Source organism: Protopterus annectens, chromosome 8.part0 (assembly GCF_019279795.1).
Source record: "Protopterus annectens isolate FY-2018-M chromosome 8.part0, PAN1.0, whole genome shotgun sequence".
In the NCBI taxonomy this organism is placed as follows: domain Eukaryota; kingdom Metazoa; phylum Chordata; order Ceratodontiformes; family Protopteridae; genus Protopterus; species Protopterus annectens.
The window spans coordinates 817574697-817592679 of NC_056741.1; the positions used below are offsets into that span (position 1 = coordinate 817574697).

Sequence of the window (17983 nt, forward strand, 5' to 3'; positions counted from 1 at the left end):
TTTGTCTGGGACACTCCTCCCAGTTTAGTGTCATTAGTTCGTTCTACCTAACAGAGAGAGAACATTTATGAGGGTCAACCCACTTAGATTCTTAACCTTGAACTACCTTCTGTTCCAGCTTTCTCCTTTTCCACTTTAGTAATAAAAAGAAATTCTGAGCTTGCTTCACCTTTTCCTGTAACGAGTCTAGTCCAGATAAAGATTTGTTGTATCCAGGACTGTTTGTAAGCTCCTGAGCCCCCTCAAGCCTTTCTGTGTTGGAGGGAAGCCTTCTAGCTCATCAGTGGGAGTGGTAAGCACTAGGTAACCTATCTACCACATAAGGAGTGGTTTCTGGCCCAGAAATTGTATTTATTGGCCGTTTGGGCAGTTTTTCCCCTCTCTCAACTTTCTGATTTAAAAGCCCACATTTGCACTTATTTCCCCCTTTCCCATAACTAGTCTAGTCTAGAAACAGATTTGCTGTATCCAGGACTGCTTGTAAGCTTCTGAGCTCCCAAAGCCTTTCTATGTCGGAGGGAAGCCTTCTAGTCTATTGGTGGGAGTTGGTAAGCACTAGGTAGCCTATCTACCACAAGAGGAGTGGTTTTTCTGGTCCAGATTTCTGGTTTATTGGCCTTTTGGGCAGTTTCTTCCATCTCTTTCAACTTTCTGGCTTAAAAGCATTGGTTTGCATTTGTTCCCCCCTTTCCTTTAACTAGTCTAGTCCAGATACAGACTTGCTGTATCCAGGACTGTTTGAAAGCTTCTGCTCTTCAATTTTTTCCTTAGCTCTATTAGTTCTCTCCTCTCCTGCACTTACACTAGCTTATTAGTCCAGCACTTTAACAGACTTCTTGTAGCAATTATTGTAGCACACAAGTGCTACCAGCACTAAACGTTCTACAAGGAAACAGATCTAGTACTTAATCAATGCCCACCACTCCAGGCATGTCTAAAGGTCAGTTCCCTGTGCTTTCTCCTATTAACCTGGTGAACTTGGGCATCCTGAGGCAATGTAGCAACTGCCTCATGTATGCAGACAGCCCTCTCCTCTTATCTTCCAACACTCAGACTTGTGAGAGATGCACTTGTATATCCAAGTTTGAAGCCATGCACTCTCCAGCCAAGACTCCAGCTGGTCAAGAGGAGAAGGTCAACACTTTCACCACACCACATGAATACATAGCCCACACACAACAGCACTGCCTTCACATAAAAACACAAACCACACACCCACCTCCACGGAGGCCCTCAAAAATCTACCCAAGCAGCAGAGACCTCCAAGGCAGAAAGGCACTCTACCACCACAACACTAATCACGAGATACACAACTCTCCTAAACAGTGTGCCACTCAACCAAAAGCCCCTAAGGCAAAACAGCATGCCCAACACACTAGTCATAGGCGACTTGATAGTGAGGCACACTGATGTCCCACTCACTAGGCTGAATAAGGAGAAAGTAACAGTCAGCTGCCAGGATTCAACACACAATGCACGCATGGTCGCTCAACAGGTACAAACATGACTGTCATTGTACATGTGGGTGTGAATGACCTGAGACGTACCTCCCTGGACTACACGAAAAGAGACATGGACGAGCTCTCAGATTATGTAGCCCAGGTGACCCTAGCCCTGAGTAGTATCCTACTATCACCCAGAATGATACCACAGCAGAAGCAGAAAATGATTGATTTCAACAACTGGCTAAGTTTCTAGTGTCACTCTAAGGGGATCCAGTATCTGTCTGCCTGGGATGACATAATTAACAGACCTCGATGCTTTGCCAGAGATGGCCTGCATCTGTCACCCCTGGGCTTCTGGATACTGGCCAAGGCTCTTGCCACCCCTATAGTGCCTTTTTTAGGTGGTGTTCCAAAGACCAAATTACCTCTGTAACAGCTACAAACAAATGTGTTGCTCAATGCTAGAAGTTTAAATCTGAAAAAGCACTCGCTCGAGGCACTCTCTAAAATGGAGAACATCGACATTTGTGCTGTAACAGAGACCTGGCTCAAGGCAGCAGAAAGCACCCCTGCACTACCAGGCTATAATTCATTCCACACCTTTTGGCCCCAGAACTTGGACCGAAGCTCTAAAGGTGGTGGTGTTTCCATATTCATAAAGGATGCGCACACCTCCAGACTGGTAGCCCAACACAATGCATCAGAGATACTTCAGGTGCAGCTAACATTGGGTAAGACAGCGATTCAGGTCTTAGCCTGCTATAGGCCCCAACAATGTCCCAAGACTCGCACTCCACGTTCCTAAGCACCCTGGAGAATACTAGGGTCCAACTTAACACTCTTACTAGGCGACTTCAACTACCCCTCCATTAACTGGGTAAACTACTCATGTACCAATACACTTGCCCAACATTTCCTGGAGTTCATTAATTCCAATGCCCTGGACCAGCCCCCCCCCACTAGAGGTAGCGACATCCTTGACTTGGTCATTAGTAACACGGGCAACTGTTGCTCTACACCAATAGTCAGCTCCTCCCTGGTTAGATCCGACCACAAACTAATCACCTTGGAAATCCGCATTCCTCCCTTCCCCCAGCCAAGGTAAACACCATGAAAAACTTCTCCAAAGCTAACATTGGGATCCTAAAAACAGAGGTGGCTAACTTCACGGCACCCATTCAAATGGAGAATAGTTGGGTGACCGCACAGTCATACACCAATGCACTGTATGAATACGTACACAAATGCATGGATCTCGCCATACCCAATAGAACCAAGACACTCTCCTCCAAAAAAGGAAGCTAATCTGGTGGTCCCCTGCCATAAACTCTACAACAGATGGAGGAAACTGATGCGGAATAAGGTGAAGTCCCAAGACTGGAAAAACTCCCTTATCTGTCTCAACAAAAAGTTGAGATCCCTCATTAAATCCTCTAAAGCTAAGTATGAAAACAGAATTGCAGCAGATAGTAAAGATAACCACAAGGCCTTCTATAGTTATGTAAAGAATCTCCACGGCAATATCCTGATTTGCTCTGAGCTACTGCACAATGGAACCTCCTATACAGAGCCAACAGATATTGCCAGTATACTGGCCGACAGATTCAGTGCCAACTGTACCCCCTCCCCCCAAAGGACCAATCACAATAACAGTAGATTGCCAGGCACCCAGTATTACTGTTGCACAGGTTAAAACAGCACTGTCCAATGCCAAGAATACAGCTTCTATGGGACCGGGCAATATTCCTGTTCTACATGATATACAGAGTGAAATGGCACCTCACCTATGTGCCCTGTTCAATCACAGCCTCACCTCAGGCTTTGTCCCTGCCGAATGGTGCACTGCTACAGTCCGCCCTCTCCACAAAGGAGGAGCGACTACAGACCCTGGGAACTATCGCCTCATTAGCCTGACGAGTCTGATATGCAAAGCTATGGAATGCATCATCATGGAACTAATAAACAAGGATATAGGGAATCTCCAAACTTTGGATCCCACACAGTTTGGTTTTGTGAAGGGTAGATCATGCTTGCTCAACTTGGTCGACTTCTTTGAGTCAGTCACCAGAGCTCTGGATAAAGTTAAGGTGGTTCATACAGCCTACCTTGATCTGGCCAAGGCTTTTGATACCATTCACCACTCAGGAATCATAGAAAAACTCACTAAGCTTGGCATCAACCTCTATATCACTAGGTGGGTTGCATACTGGCTCAGGGATAGAAACCACAGGGTGAAAGCCTCTGACTCCAAGTCAGACTGCTGATTAGTCACAAGTGGAGTCCCACAGGGTTCGGTCCTGGGTCCTCTCCTGTTTGGTATCTACTTCTCTGAAGTCCAGGTCAACACGAAGGGACTCTGGCTGACAAAGTTCGCAGATGATTGCAAGTTGGGAGCTACTATCAACTCCCCAAGTGATGCTGACATCCTAAAGAATGGCCTCACTCTGACCAACGACTGGTGTCAGAACCATGGCCTTAAGCTCAATGCCAAAAAATGTGTTGCCATCCCCTTTGGGAAAAACCTGGTTCCCATGTGTTACCACATTGATGGTAGTCCACTGAACACAGAAGGTGTTATAAGAGATCTGGGAACACAGCCTGAGAGCAACCTCTCTTTTGATCACCACATTGCCACTGTGGTCAGAAAGTCCTTCTATGTAGCACATCTCATTACTAAGGGTTTTGCATCCAGGAAGAAAGAGGTCATCGTCTCCCTCTACTCTTACCTCATTAGGCCAGTAGAGTACAATGCCCCATTTGGCATGTACCTCACCAGACACCTGCAACAAACTTGAGAGGCCGCAAAAGTACCTCACAAGAGGATCCTAGGCCTTAAACACTTGTCCTATATGGACAGACTCAAAAAATTCCAACTATTCTCTCATATCGCCTACTTAGAGGTGATCTCTGCTTGACTTACAAAGCCATGTCTGACCCAGCTCTGTTAGAAATGCTACATCTAAAAAAATCCCAATCCCTCCGCACCACACGCTCTAGAGACCTCAACCTCATTACCACAATTAACAGAACATGATGGAGGGACAGGTTCATAACCCAGAGACTGCCCATGCTATGGAACGGACTTCCCATGCATGCCAAGTAGGGCACCTTGCTGACCCTCTTCAAGAGAAATCTTGATGAGTGGATGGGAAACAGAAAATTCACCCCGGGGATAACTCCAGTGGCTCTACTCGACAGAGGCACTGAGAAAGTACAGTTGTGTACATTTACCATAAATGTAGATTGTATTCACTGTTGCAGTCATCACATTTGGGTTATCTGCCTACAAGTAGCCCTCAGTCTGCCTGAATACCAGAGTCTTGGGATTTCTGCGTCGGATGCTGTCGTTTCTTCCATGACGTCAGGGGTACAAAACATGCAGCCGACGCCATTACATCAGTTTTTCTTGCCCCAGATGTCAAGAGCCCCCAAAATAGGAAGCAATTACATGGTGTGGAACACCCCCAGCAAAAAGCAAATACCAATGTTATAAGATATGGCCAAACAAAAAGGATAGGTAGAAGTATAGAGAAGTTGGGGAGCTGGAGGGAGGGTAACAAGGACGGCAACAGTGAATACACTTGAACATCTACATTTATGGTAAGTGTACACAACTTTACTATGTTCTTCGTGTTTCACTGTTGCAGTCATCACATTTGAGTTGATTCCCAAAGCTGAGGATGGGTGGAGGCAGTCAAGAAGCATTAGGGCTGCAAGCAGGCCCTGTAAGACTGATGTGGCAAATCCAGCTCTGGATTTAGAAGATATAGGCAAGTGGTAATGCTTGCTGAAAGTGTTCATAGAGCTCCAGGATGTCCCTGGTAGGGACTCCCCTGAGAAATGCTGTAGAGGTTGATGTAGTCCTAGTGGAATGTGTTCCGATCCCCTGTGGGGTAGGTTTCCCATGGTGTTTGTAGCAGAAATGGATGCAGTGTGCTATCCATTTAGAAATTGTTTGCTTTGAAATGGCCTTACCCTCTGCCCCTGTTAGCAAAGCTGACTAGCAGCTGGTCAGATTTTCTGAAAGGTTTAGTCCTGTCCAGATAAAACCTAAGCTGCCTGTGCACATCCAGGGAGTGCAGGATCACTTCCCCTTTATTCTGAGGATTAGGGGGAAAAAGTTGGCAAATGAATGGATTTGGTTTAAAGCCACACTAAATACCACCTTGGGCATAAATGATGGGTTAGTCCTCAGGGAAACCCTGTCCGCATGGAAGACAATGAAGGGTTCCATCGCCATAAGGGCCTGCAATTCAGACACTCTTCTTGCTGAAGTGATGGCTAGAAGTAAAGCTATTTTCCAGGAGAGGATTTTTAACTCTGCTGTAGCAGCTGGTTCAAAGGGTGGAAGCATGAACTTTTCCAATACAAAGTTAAGGTCCTAGGCTGGAGTGGGAGCTCTCCTGGGGGGGTGGGTCTTAAATTGTTGGCTCCTCTCAGGAACTGTTTGACCAGAGGATGAGAGAAGAGGGGTGGGCTCAGTATTATAATGAGCTGAGATGACAAAGGCAGGAATCTTAATTGAAGAGATGGATAGGCCTTTGTGGAGCATTTCTGTTAAGTAATCTAGTATATAAGGGAAGTTGGGCACAGTTGTGTCCATTTCCTGAGACTGGCTCCAAGAACAGTATCTTTTCCACTTTTCCAAGTAGGATTTTCTAGTACTAGGCCTCCTTGCCTCCAGGATGACATCCAGCACCTGCTTACTGGGGGTTGCTGGTGATGAGATCAGGGGATGTGCTAGGTTCAGGGTTTGTAGCCGAGGATACAAAATCTGGCCCTCCTGCTGGGACAGCAGGGAAGGGCTCTGAGGCAGGTGCCATGGTGGCACTACTGTCAGACTACGCAAAAGTGGGTACCAGTGCTGGCGTGGCCAGTCTGGTGCAATCAGGATTGTCCTTGGCTTGTCCTGTTTGATCTTTAGTAGAACCTTCAAGAGGAGAGGCAGAGGGGGAAAGGCATAGATTGAGAAGTTTTCCAATGTAAAGGACAGGGCATCCACTTTCCATACTTGGCTTTGGGAAGTTCTGGTGCAATATTTGCTCAATTGATAGTTCTGAGGGGAAGTAAAGTTGAATATTTTGGGTTCCAGTTTCTACTCATGTGGGTTTCATTAGATTAATGCTCAAGTTGTCTGCCAGTGAATTTAGTTTGCCTGGCAGGAATTGAGCTTGCTCAAGGCTGTGTTCCACAGAGCCATGGCTAATCTGCAGAGTGGGTAGGAATGGATTCCCCCCTGCTTGTTTACGTACCACATAACTGTGGTGATGTCTGTCTTTATCAATAGTTGCCCTGGATGAATAAGGCATTTGAAGGCTGTCAAGAGCATTCTGTACAGCTAATAAGAAGTTATGTACTCACCAAAACGTTCCATCTGAGTAAGTGGCTTCATTTGTCTGCAACCTGTGGGTCTTGGATCCGATATCGGATCCGAGCCGGCAACTTGTAACATAGCTATGGATCCAAGCTCCTAGCTCCTCCCCTCACCCATAATCCCCTGCCAACCTCCTATGACCACAGATCAAGTTTGCCCCTCTATGGATACCTGAAAAGGTGTTCCAACAAGCATAATAGATAGAACAATATAACAGGACCAAGTTCTGAAGGCTAGGGGGAAGGAGGGGGGGGATGGTTGCAGACAAATGAAGCCACCTACTCAGATGGAACGTTATGGTGAGTACATAACTTCTTAATCTGGAGTAGGGACTTAATTTGTCAGCAACCTGTGGGACAGAGTCCCCAGCTACCTGAATCTTGGGCGGCCATCATGGAAGGATGTTCCGGAGCACTGCGGAGCCAAAGGATGCTCTCCCTCTAGAAATTACATCCAGTTTGTAGTGGTTGATAAAAGTATGAGATGAGGCCCAAGTAGCTGCAGAACAAATATCATCCAATGGCACTCTAGATTTAAAGGCAGCAGAAGTAGAGATGGAGCGAGTGGAATGTGCACGGACTCCCTCAGGTGCGGGCCTCCCGGAAGCTTGGAAAGCCAGAAGAATACATTGAGAAATCCAACGTGACAAGGTGACCTTTGAAATGGCTTTACCTAAACTGAATTTAGCAAAGGAGACAAACAGCTGATCAGATTGTCTGTGACCAGCTGTCCTATGAATATAGAAACACAGCTGCCTGTGTACATCTAATGAATGCAGCTTGTACTCTCCTTTATTTTGATACTTAGGGAAGAAAACCGGTAAGTTGATGGACTGATTGATATTGATTTCTGATGCCACCTTGGGAAGAAAGGAGGGATTGGTCCTGAGGTACACTCTGTCCGTATGGAAGACCAAGTAAGGAGGCTTTACGGAAAGGGCTTGGAATTCCGAAACTAGGGTTACCACCTGTCCCACTTTGCGAGGGACAGTCCCTCTTTTGGCAGTTGTGTCTTGCAAAAAAAATTGAAAAAATGGCAAATGTCCTGAGATTTTAGGACAAAAATATTTCCTTTATTTTCTTTAATAGTTGCATAAAACAGTTATTTTGTATCTGAAACACCTAAATATTATAAGAAACAGAATAAGCAACCCAAATGCTACAAGAATAAGCTTTTATTCTGGCAAAAAAGTGAAGTGCTGTCCTTTGTACTTGCCATGGGTATGTTTTGCCCTGCAAAATCTGATGTTTCTACAAAAAATGTCCCACTTTGGGCATTTGAAAAGGTGGCAACCCTATCCGAAACTCTCTTGGCTGAAGTGATGGCTACCAGGAATGCTGTTTTCCAGGACAAATATTTGAGATCGACCGATGCGGCTGGTTCAAAGGGAGAAGTGGTCAAGGCTTGAAGGACTAGAGAAAGATCCCAAGGGGGTATGGCTTCTTTGATAGGGGGCCTGAGTAAAAAGGTGCCCTTGAGAAATGTTTTGCACAATTTAGCTGACATCAAAAGACCTGTCTCATGTCCCACATGGTAATGGGAGATGGCTGCCAACTGTACCTTGACTGTCGAACAACTAGCTCCTTGCTGAAAGAGTCCGGTTAGAAAATCCAGTACGGACGGTAGAGGGGCAGTGAAGGGATCCAGATTATGATGTTCCACCCAGACGGAAAAGCGTCTCCATTTACTGCGGTATATTTTCCTGGTGGAAGGCTTATGTGCTGCCACCAGGATGGCTTTGACTGGTGAAGAGATGCCGGAAGTCCTGGCTAAGAGTGGAACTGGAGCAACCAAGCTGTCAGCTTCAGGTTGACCAAATTCGGGGTCTGTAATTCCGATGGATGGGAGATTAGATCCGGAGTGGGATCCAGAATCCAAGGAGGATTCACTAGATGAGACCACAGGTAAGGGAACCAAGTTTGCCGAGACCAGAATGGGGCAATGAGGATCATTCTGCTCCCAAACCGTGAGGTTTTCTGTAAGAGCTTTAGCATCAGGGATAAAGGAGGGTAGGCATAGAGTAGACCGGGCGGCCAAACATGCACCAGAGCGTCTCTCGGGGCTTCCCCTGGTGGGGGAATCAGAGCGAAGCTGTCACATTTCGTATTTGAGGGAGAGGCAAAGAGATCGCAGCAGGGTTGCCCCCATTTTGCAAATATCTGCTTCGCTACTAGTGGGTTCAGAGACCACTCGTAAGGGGAAAGAATGGTGCGGCTGAGTTTGTCCACCAGAATGCTGGCCCACCCCGGAATGTGCGTTGCGATCAGAAAGCAGTTGGTGGAAATCGCCCATTCCCCCACACTCATGGCTTCTCGGCATAAGGGGTAGGATCTGGTTCCCACCGTTTGTTGATGTACCAAACAGACATGTTGTCTGACTGAATTGCAATCGTTCCTACGGGGAGGAGATTCTGAAGTGCCTGCAACGCCAACAGCACCACTCTCATCTCCAGAACGCTGATATGCAAGGAGGTCTCTGTCGTTCCACATGCCTTGGACTGTCTTGCCCGTGTAATGCCCCCCCCAGCAGAGGCAAGAGGCGTCCATGGTCACCATGGCGAGAGGGGGAGGAGTGCTGAAGGGCCGGCCTATATGGAGGTCCGGGGATTGGAGCCACCATAACAGGGCCCTCCTGCAAACCTTGCTGATAGAGATAGGGTGGCAGAGAGGAAGAGATTGGAAGGACCATTGCACTTGAAGGGTCCACTGCAGTACCCTCATATTTAGGTGAGCACATGGAAGAAGCGTTATTGCCATGGAGCCCAGCGCCCTCAGGACCAATTCTGCCGGTGGAGCTTCCGATTGAAGGATGGCCCGCACATGCAATCTCAGATTCTGTGGTCGTTCCGAAGTCAGGAAGACTCGTAGATCCCTGGTATCTAATCTGGCCCCTATAAACTCTATTACTTGTGTCGGAGCAAGGGAAGATTTGTCCGCATTGATTGTGATGCCTAACTGGGGGGCTAGGCGGAGAAAGTAATCTCTGGCTGAGCAGAGTAGATGTCTTGTTGGGGCGGTTAGAAGCCAGTCGTCCAGGTACGGAAAGACCTGCATTCCCTGGAGTCTCAGGTGGGCCGATATCACTGCTAAAACTTTGGTGAACACCCTGGGGGCTGTGGTGAGGCCAAAGGGAAGTACCCTGAACTGATAATGACCGGCTCCCAGCCGGAAGCGGAGAAACCTCCTGGATCGTCTGTCCATTAGAATGTGGTAGTATGCATCCTTGAGGTCTATAGAACACATCCAATCGTTCTCCCGTAAGAGGGGGAGAATGGATTGAAGAGTGACCATTCGGAATTTTTCCTTGGCTACCGACAGGTTCAAGAGGGAAAGATCTAGAATTGGTCTCAAGTCCCCCGTCTTTTTTGGCACCAGAAAGAATCTGGAGTAGAACCCTAATCCGAGCTGGTCTTGGGGGACGGGTTGGATGGCTCTTTTTTCTAACAGCTGCTGGATTTCTGCGGCTGCAGCCTCCCTCTGATCGGGTGGAACATCGGGGAGGCTCCTGAGTTTGGGGACATGATGCATTGGAATTTTGTAGCCTCTGGATATGATATGAAGCACCCAGCGGTCTGATGTGATGGACTCCCATGCCGCCAGATGCCTCGAGAAACGCCCCCCTGACTGCCAGCAGAGCAGTCGGGCAACCCTTCAGGGCTGCTGCGTGGGCCGGTCAGAGAAGGATTCTCTGGACCCAAAGTTCTTCGGGGCCCCTCTGCCCCTAGGGCGGCGTCCTCCCTGTCGTCCTCTGCCACGGAAGGATTGGTTGTCCGGAGCAGGTTGGGAATGTTTCCAGAACCACATCTTCTTCTGTCCCTTTTGGTTCTTCAAGAAGGACCTCTGGGGAACAGAGAAGCTGACTCCAACGGCAGACGTCTTCCCGTCCTTCTCGCTCTGGACCAGTGTTTCGCGAACGGTCTTGCCAAACAAGGCAGAACCATCAAAAGTGGCGTTAAAGGGCCGCTAAGTCACAATGCCAGAGCCAGGCCTGACTTCTCATGACTAGGCCCGCTCCGCTAGCTCTAGCGGCTCCCTCAGTCGCGTGGGACAAAAGCCGCATAGAGGTATTGGAGATAGACCTTAGAGTGGCCATTCGAGTGGAGTACAACTGTTTGTCCTCCGCCGACATGGACTCAGGGGGGGAAGGAGCGTATTCTTCGATAAGATCCCGCTGCATCCTGATGACATGTGCCATATAGTTCAGAGACCTTACCGAGAAGGTCGCTCAACTAAAACCCGCTTCTGGGGCGATCCATCGAGCGGGACTCCTTGCTCGGTGGATGGACGAGGCTCTCCTGAGCTAGTTCCTCTTCGTGGCTGCCTGTCAACATGGCATCTACGGGGGGACCCTTGCTCCAGTGAGACCGGTCTGCGGGGGGAGGGGGGGGCTCAGTATCCTGTCCGGGCGTTTAGGGACTGGCTCCACAGTGTCCGGCTCCTTCCACGCCCTGGTGGTAATAAGGTCCACCAGATGGTCGGCCGGAGGGGACACCCAAGAGGTAGACGGGCCTGCTTCGAATGCCTCGAGGAACACGGACTCGTCAGAGGAAGCCTTGGGGGCAGACCACCCACCTCTGATCCTAAGCATTTCCATGATGTCTCCAAAGGAGACATCCTCCGGGGGTGACCTTGGGGAGCCTTCCCCTTCATCCAAGGACTTGGGGGAGTCCACGTGCCTCCTCTTACACTTGTGCTTGCGAGGCACTTCCAATGGAACAACCTGGGACATCGAAGCAGGCTGTCCCTGTGGCCGGGTGATGGAAGCCTGACCCAGCAGAGAGGGAGTGCAGGGTGGAGCAGAGGCAAGGGCCGGGGGTCTGGATGCTCTCGACAGAGCCCTCTCCACTGCATCGAAGGCAGAGGGGGAGCAGCTCTCCCTGGGCTCTGAAAGCAGACTCCCACTCGGATCCGATGAAGGGATCGGAACCCGCGCCGAGACAGTCGGCTCCGAGGGACCAGTGTGCTCCGACCTGGACGGAGCCGAAGGCACACAAACCCTCGGATCCGAAGCTCAGCCCACAGCTCCGAGAGGTCGGATCAGACGATGGAACCAACAAACTCGAGGGCAGGGTCGGATCCGAAGTACCCAGTACTGTCGGCTCTGACGCTGCCCGGCTCTGAACGCTTCAAACCCGGGAAGCGCGTCGGAGAAGGAGCAATCGGAGCAAAGAAAGGGGTCGAGCTCCCCGAGAGGGCAAGAGCACTCCCATCTGCAGCTGGGCCTGGATGAACCTTCGCATCATCCGGTCCAAGTCGCATCTGACAGGCTGTATGTAGATCTCGAAGAGGCCACAGAGGCAGGCCTGGAGTGCCGCCTCGATGACCTCGACGGAGATCGGGTCTCCTCCTCCTCGGGTCCCGGGGAGAAGCAAGGAGATCGGAGCCGAGGAGGAGGAGACCTGGAAGCCGTGGAGGGAGAAGCCCGCTTAGCAGGGGGGCCCGAAGCGGTGGCCTCGGCCCGCTGCTTGTGGTGCTTCTCCCTCCGTTTCTCCCTCCTGGCCTCCCTGTCCTCCGGTGCCTTAGTGGGAGTTTGAATCCCGGCCGGGGGAAGGGGGGCAGGAGTGGCTACCACCACAGGCTGAGGAGGTGCCACGGGAGGAGCGGAGGCCGAAGCAGAATCCGGAGGCAAAAGACCCGCCAGGACAAGTTTCGACCTCAGCTCTTTCAGTGCCCTGGGGTTGAACGCTGCACAAATGGTACATCCTGAAGAAAGGTGTTCAACCCCAAGGCACCGAACACACAGAGTGTGGCCATCAGCCGGAGATAGCTTATGGCCACACTCGGTGCATTTAGAAAAAATAGGTTTTGGGGCCTCTGCCATACCCAAAACTAAAGTACACTACGCAAGCACACCAGGTCCCAAACACAAACACACACAGACACACTAACTACCAGCAAGGGGAGGGTGAAAACCAAAAAAAAATTTACCTAGATAGGAAACCTAACCACTCACACAATTTACAATTACAAAGGTTGAGAAAAATTGAAGAAATTCACTTATCTGGTAAGAAAACGCTAGCTCTAAAATCTAGCTACACACTCAAGCGTGGCAAACTAGATCTGAGGTCATCGGAGGTTGGCAGGGGATTATGGGTGAGGGGAGGAGCTAGGAGCTCGGATCCATAGCTATGCTACAAGTTGCCGGCTCGGATCCGATATCGGATCCAAGACCCACAGGTTGCTGACAAATTAAGTCCATAACTCCAGACCATTTGTTTTTGATCGATATGCAGGTACATTTGCTTTGGGCTCCATTTCTCTTGAATGCATTGTCCTGCCATGTCAGCCCCCCCATGCATAGTCCAATGCATCTGTTAGGGTTTGGGAGGCAAGGGGTTTAGTGAAAGGGAGCCCCTTGTTGTGGTAGCAGGCCTCTGCCCACCAAAGGAACTCTGTCCTTAGGTAAGGCATGATAGGAACAAGAAGTTATGTACTCACCATAACGTTCGATGTATCTCACCTTACATTCTTACCCGTGGGTTCGGAGCCAAACCTCGGCTCTGACTCGGCCATACTCTAGCTCGAAGTCTTCAACTGGCTCATGGTTAATAAGTATCCCATTATGCAACAGGTCTATTCCCCAGATCTTGTTTGCTGCAAACACACACACACACACACACACACACACACACACACACACACACACACACACACACACACACACACACACACACACACACACACACACACACACACACACACACACACAGTGAGAAGAACAACCCTAACAGAAAGGACTACTGACACCTAGAGACAATACCTCCAGGTCCTCCAGGAGGGGGAAGGAGGGAGGGTTAGTAAGAATGTAAGGCGAGATGGACTACATACATCGAACATTATGGTGAGTACATAAAGTACAGTTGTGTACCTACCATAAATGTAGATGTTGAGTGTATTCACTGTTGCAGTCATTACACTTGGGTTATCCTGCTGGCAGGCTACCAGCAGTCAGCCTGAATTCCAAAGTCCTGGTCCGGCGTCGTTTGCTGTTGCCTCTTCCTTGACGTCAGTGCGCCAGGGGTATACAAGATGCAGCAGACGCCATTTTCTTCAATTTTTCTTGCCCCAGATGTCAAGTGCCCCCAAGAAGGTAGGCAATACATATTGCTTATAAAAACATACACTAAAATAAAACAATACCTTCATCTACAAGCAAATACACCACATAGGTTGTATAGGATAGAGAAGTATAGATAAGTCTCAGCAAAGAAAGGGGGATGGAGGGTGGGTAACCTGGACTGCAACAGTGAATACACTCTAACATCTACATTTATGGTAGGTACACAACTGTACTATGTTCACAGTGTTTCATTGTTGCAGTCATTACACTTGGGTTGAATCCCAAAGCTGAGGTTGAGTGGCTGGGTCTAAATAGGGTTAGGAGTGGCTATGAGGCCCTGCAGAACTCCAGTGGCAAAGCCTGCTCTGGATTTAGAGTAAAGAGGTAAGTGATAATGCTCGGTAAAAGTGTGTACTGAACTCCAAGTTGCAGCCTCCAAAAATTTCCTTGGTCGGTACTCATCTGAGAAAGGCTGCTGAAGTGGCTGCTGCCCTGGTAGAATGTGGCCTAATGCCCTTAGGCACTGACTTGCCATGCTGTGCATAGCAGAAACGAATACAGTGTCCTATCCATTTTGAAATAGTCTGCTTTGAGATGGCCTTTCCTTGTGATCCTGCAGCATATGCTACAAACAGTTGCTCAGTTTTTCTGAAAGCTTTTGTTTTATCCAAGTAGAAGCGTAGCTGCCTGTGTATGTCCAAAGAGTGCAGAAGTCTCTCTCCTTTATTCTGGGGATTTGGATAAAATGTTGGCAAATGAATGGTCTGGTTAAGAGCCACACTGGATACTACCTTTGGCATAAATGTTGGGTTTGTCCTTAGTGAAACCCTGTCCGGATGAAAAATGATAAAAGGTTCCACTGCCATTAATGCCTGTAACGCTGAGACTCTTCTTGCTGAAGTTATTGTTAGGAGCAGAGCAGTTTTCCATGATAAGAATTTTATATCAGCTGTATTGGCTGGCTCAAAAGGAGGCAGTGTGAGCTTTTCTAAGACAAAGTTGAGGTCCCATGTAGGTATCGGTGCTCTCCTTGGGGGTCTTATGTTTTTTGACTCTCTGAGGTACTGTCTTAGCAGTGGATGAGAGAAAATAGGAGGTTCCGTATTGTAATGAGCTGAAATGGCAGAGGCATGGATCTTAATTGAAGGATAGGCCTTTGTCCAGCATCTCAGTTAGGTATTGTAAAATCTGAGGAATATTTGGAACAAGTAGTTCAAGTCCTTGTGCCTGGTTCCTAGCACAGAATCTCTTCCATTTTTCTGCATAAGATTTCCTGGTGCTGGGCCTCCTGGCTTCCAAAATGACATCCATAACAGCTTTAGAGAGAGGTGTGTTCTGAGTGGCTATATTATCTGCCATGCAGCCAGATTTAAGGTTCTGGGTTGGCTGTGCAGGATCGGATTGGGTTGGCTGTGCAGGATTGGATTGTTTTGTTGAGTCAGAAGATGAGGAATTCGAGGTAAAGTCCAGGCTGGGCCTTGAGACAGGCTCTTTAGGACTGGGTACCAGTGCTGGCGTGGCCAGTCTGGGGCAATCAGAATCATTTTTGGCTTCTCTTGTCTGACTTTTAGGAGCACCTTGGGAAGGAGAGACAGTGGTGGAAAGGCGTAAACTGTTAGGGTTTTCCAGCTGAATGATAGAGCATCCACTTTCCATGCTTGTGAGTGATAAGTCCTTGTAAAGAATTTCTGTAGTTGGCAGTTGTGAGGGGAGGCAAAAGTCCGGGCATCCCCATTTCCTTGTTATCATGCTGAAGACCTGTGGATTTAGTTTCCACTCGTGAGGGTCCATGAGGTTTCTGCTTGGTTCGTCTGCCAGAGAATTTTTCTTTCCTGGCAGGAATTGTGCCTGCAGATGTACTTGATAGGTCAGTGCTGTGTTCCACAAAGTCATGGCTTGCCTGCAGAGGGGGTAGGAATGTGTGCCCCCTTGCTTATGTACCACGTAACTGTAGTATTGTCCGTCTTTAGTAATAGTGGTCCTGGATGTAGTAGATCCTTGAAGGCTGTCAGGGCATTCTGTACAGCTAGCATCCCTTTTTAATTGATGTGAAGATGCATTTGGTCCGCGAGCCACGTGCCCTGAATACATTTTCCTGCCATGTGTGCCCCCCAGGCATAATCCAATGCATCTGTTATTAGTGTCTGCCTGGCTATGGGTAAAGTGAAAGGCTGTCCCTTGTTGTGGTGACAGGACAGTCCTCATCATCGAAACTCCTGTTGCAAGCAGGGAATAAGAGTTATTATTGTTTCCAGACTGTGGCAATGTTGAGTCCAAACACTTTTTAGATACCATTGTAGCTTCCTCATATGCAGTCTTGCATATGGAATTAGCAGGATGCAGGATGCCATGAAGCCCAAAGCCTGCAGAATTTTTCTTGCAGGTAGCTGGGTCAGTTGCCTTTGCTTGTCTGGCGTGCATCTGGGCAGTTGTATTTAAGCTTGCACCCAGGAATATTATCTCTTGAGAGGGCACTAGTTTTGATTTATTTTCGTTTACTGTGTACCCTAGGCAAATTAGTAATCTTTTTACAAACGCCAGATGCTTTAGTAGAATGTCCTTGCTCTCTGCTTGAATAAGGCAGTCGTCCAAGTAGGGGTATATTTGAATTCTTTTGTCTGCAAAATGCAATTACTGGTGCCAGGCATTTTGTGAAGACCCTGGGCACAGTAGATAAGCCAAAGAGCAGTGCAGAGAATTGGTAATGCATTGAGCCAGCTATGAATCTGAGGTATCTTCTGCAAGATTGTCCGATTGGGACATGCAGGTATGCCTCTTTGAGGTCCAAAGTAACTAGCCAAGCCTTCTTGCCCAGCATGGGTAGAAGTTGCTGCAGTGTCAACATTTTGAATTTTGGGACATCCAGGAAAGTATTTAGAATTGACAGGTCCAGTATTGGTCTCCAGGCCTTGTCCTTTCTGGCTGGGTACCAAGAAAAGTCTTGAGTAAAAACCTTGCCCCTGTTCTTGCTGTGGTACTTTTTGAATAGCTCTCATGTCCTTGAGACCAGAAATTTGTTTTTGTGCCTCTGCCCATTGATTTTGTGGCAGGTCTGGCATACCTTTTGACCTTGGTAGGGTGTGAAAGTGGAACCTGTAACCCTGAGAAACAATATTCAGTACACATTTGTCCTGGGTGATCATGTACCAATTTTGTGAGAAAAGTGCTAGTTTCCCCCCCTAAGGGTGCTGCCAAAAGGTAAGTGCTTGGCATTTGTAGAGGGAAGTCACTGGGACTGTTTCCTATAAGGTTGTGATTTGTCTTCTCCGTCTTTGGGGGCTGAAGCACCCCATTGTTTAGGTCTGTATGAGCCTTGGGTCTGAGATCTGGCCTCTTGGGCGTCTGCGTCTGCCTCTTTGTGGCCTGTCTGACACAGGAAAGGACCAATTTTTAGAAGGCCAGTTCCTGCTAAATCTAGGTGGCTGAACCTGTAAGAAATACTTTACTGTCTGCATTGATTTTGCTTTATCCTCCATTTTCTTTAACACCTTTTCTGCCTTAACACCAAACAAAGTATCATGCTGTAATGGAGCATCCAGTAATTTTGCTTTAACATGATCTGGTAAACTTTGTTCTTTTAACCAAGCATGCCTTCGAATGACAGAACCTGTAACTCTGGCTCTGCAGGAAGCCTCTAATGAATCAAAACCACATTGCAAAGTGTGCTTCCCCCACTTGTTCAGCTGCATGCAATAAATCCTGCATTTCCTAATTGTCAGGACATTCTGAGCTTGTAAGCATTTTCTGTTTTAGCAAAAACATTAAGCATGTGAAACTGGCAGTTTAAAGCCCTTACAGCTAAAATAATAGAAGTGTAAACTTTTTCCCCCATCTATACAGTGCTCTAGAATCCCTATCAGAGGGAACAGGGTTTTTTGCAGTGGAAGCCTTGACCCCTTTGGGACCCTGAGAAATTGTTTCTGGGTCAGCAGCAGGGTTTTTATAAAGAAATTTATGAGTCTGGGACCCTGTAGTACCTATCTGGCTTGACTGGTGCAGGGGGTAAAGAATCAAGAGACAAACTGGATTCAGAAAAAACATCAACAATATCTAGTACAGCGGGGATAGCAAGGGGCCTGTGCTGAGGCAGTAAAAGAAAGTCTCT

General features: G+C 48.1%; 1 protein-coding gene across 1 annotated transcript in view; it reads right to left on the minus strand.

The window, feature by feature from the left end:
• The window catches only part of SUV39H1 (SUV39H1 histone lysine methyltransferase), a 478717-nt gene that overhangs the window by 101584 nt on the left and 359150 nt on the right, over positions 1-17983 (minus strand). The gene's annotated exons all lie outside the window — the stretch shown is intronic.